This window comes from Scylla paramamosain, chromosome 3 (assembly GCF_035594125.1).
Source record: "Scylla paramamosain isolate STU-SP2022 chromosome 3, ASM3559412v1, whole genome shotgun sequence".
Lineage (NCBI taxonomy): Eukaryota > Metazoa > Arthropoda > Malacostraca > Decapoda > Portunidae > Scylla > Scylla paramamosain.
The window spans coordinates 16,280,001-16,282,500 of NC_087153.1; the positions used below are offsets into that span (position 1 = coordinate 16,280,001).

At 43.5% G+C, this 2,500-nt stretch overlaps 1 protein-coding gene and 1 long non-coding RNA gene across 3 annotated transcripts in view; both read right to left on the reverse strand.

Moving 5' to 3' along the window:
* LOC135091506 (tyrosine-protein phosphatase non-receptor type 13-like) overlaps positions 1-2,500 on the reverse strand; it is a 148,100-nt gene that overhangs the window by 131,283 nt on the left and 14,317 nt on the right. The window lies entirely within an intron of this gene.
* Positions 1-2,500, reverse strand: part of LOC135091519 (uncharacterized) — a 13,445-nt gene that overhangs the window by 10,536 nt on the left and 409 nt on the right. The window contains exon 1 of the long non-coding RNA XR_010262539.1: positions 2,311-2,500. This exon is cut by the window's right edge and continues 409 nt beyond it. This is a non-coding gene — a long non-coding RNA (uncharacterized LOC135091519). The remainder of the gene's footprint in view (positions 1-2,310) is intronic.

Below are 2,500 nucleotides of genomic sequence, written 5' to 3' on the forward strand. Positions count from 1 at the left end.
CAAGAGTATTTTTCCTGTTAGTAATGTAGAAATTTCGTTGATCTGTCAATAGGACCGTAAAAACACTTAAAAATACTTGCAATTTCAACTAGAGTCCTTTGAATGTAGTGGAGATGCGGCGCAGTGTTTCAGAATACGTGTCTAGGCCTATACGTGGCATTCCCTGTATAATGCATGGGTAGTGCGTTTGTTTTCACCCCCAATCATCCTCATATCTATAAATTTGTGCAATTTTCCTCTTACAGCTCCCTATTGACTCGGCACTAACCGCAGCAACAGCCTGATTACCGTGTGTCTGCCAGTCATCTCTCTCTCTCTCTCTCTCTCTCTCTCTCTCTCTCTCTCTCTCTCTCTCTCTCTCTCTCTCTCTCTCTCTTGAACCTGTTTATTTCTTGTTCTATTCTGGGTAACTGACATATCTCATATTTTCCCCCTTAATGCTTGCTTCCCTCAACACACACACACACACACACACACACACACACACACACACACACACACACACACACACACACACACACACAGCTACAGTCCACCTTTAGCCAGGGAGTGAGTGCAGAGCGAAAGTCCCCACCGGTACCTCACCTGTCCTTCCTCATCCTCCCTTACCTGCCTCCCCTAGTGCCACCATCTCTCTCTCTCTCTCTCTCTCTCTCTCTCTCTCTCTCTCTCTCTCTCTCTCTCTCTCTCTCTCTCTCTCTCCTTGACTATCCTTACGCTAAAGTTTCACACTATACAAACATGTTATATTTATTTTGTACAATTCATCGCAAACAGTTAAGTTAGCAATGAAAAAGATTACATATGACTCATAACGTAATCTGGCGATGATGACGGGGAAACAACAAAAAAGACAACAACAGCAACAACAACAATAACAACAACAACAACAACAACAACAACAACAACGAAATAAATAAGCAAAAATACATGTCAGTTTAGTTCTGCAATAAGCCATGGAAAAGACATCGATATTGGGAGATGACTAATGATTGATGATGATGATGATGATGATGATGATGATGATGATACCAATAATAATAATAATAATAATAATAATAATAATAATAATAATAATAATAATAATAATAATAACAATAATAATAAAGCCATAAAGAGCTACATAAAAGCAAATAAACAGATAAATGACTGGATGGATAAATGGATGAATGGACACACATACATATATACATACATCCATACATACATACATCAATATACAATATACATACATACATGCATGCATACTATGAACACAAACAGTATATACAAATATGCAAAAAGATAAGTAAATACACAGACGAAAATGCAACATAACAAACAGACAGACAGACAGACAGACAGAGACAGAGAGACATACAGACAGACAGAGACAGAGAGACATACAGACAGACAGACAGACAAACAGACATGAACAGAAGAAATTTGAATTCAGTAAAGGAAAAGTTGAGAAAGCTACATTAATAAAGACAATCTTACAAACACAGACAGATAGACATAGCGTAGTCATGAAGTAAAAAAAAAACTACATTCTAACGTCAAAGTAATGCACTGTTCTCTCTCTCTCTCTCTCTCTCTCTCTCTCTCTCTCTCTCTCTCTCTCTCTCTCTCTCTCTCTCTCTCTCTCTCTCTCCACACACACACACACACACACACACACACACACACGAGTCGTCATGAATATTGACTTCATAAAAAAGTAAATTCTCTCTCTCTCTCTCTCTCTCTCTCTCTCTCTCTCTCTCTCTCTCTCTCTCTCTCTCTCTCTCTCTCTCTCTCTCTGCTTATGTGGGATCCTACCACCATCACCATCACGACGACCACTATCATCATCATCAGGCAATTTCTCTCACTCACCATCACTTCACTGTCACCGTTACCATCATCACCATCACCACACGCCCCTCACCGACACTGTCACCACCACCACCATCACCACACCACACGCTTCCATCATCACTCACTATCCCGCTACAGTGACCACTACGGAGGAGGAGGAGGAGGAGGAGGAGGAAGCAAGGGTGTTGATGATCCAAAAATGAGGCGGTGTGGGAGGTGATGGGTGTCTGTGGAAGGGAGGCGGAATGGAACTGACTATGGGAGAGGTAACATGTGTGGGGGGAAGGGATATGAATGTGTGCGTCTGTGTTCGTGTTAGGGAACTGTCAGAGAGAGAGAGAGAGAGAGAGAGAGAGAGAGAGAGAGAGAGAGAGAGAGAGAGAGAGAGAGAGAGAGAGAGAGAGAAGGAGAGGGAGGGAGAGGGAGGGATGGGAGCGCGACACTGGGAAGGGGGAGGGAGCAACGACGCACCTCTATCCTACGCGCTGTCCTGTGGCACACTGAACACTCGCTGGCGGTTCAGGCTGGCTACCGTCACCTCACCTCTATCTAGCCCAGCCTGTCATCTCGCCCGCCACTTGCAACTCCCTCCTTCGCTCTCCCTCACCCGACCTCTCGTCCTTATCCTACTCCTCCTCCTCTTCCTCCTGCTTTAATCCTC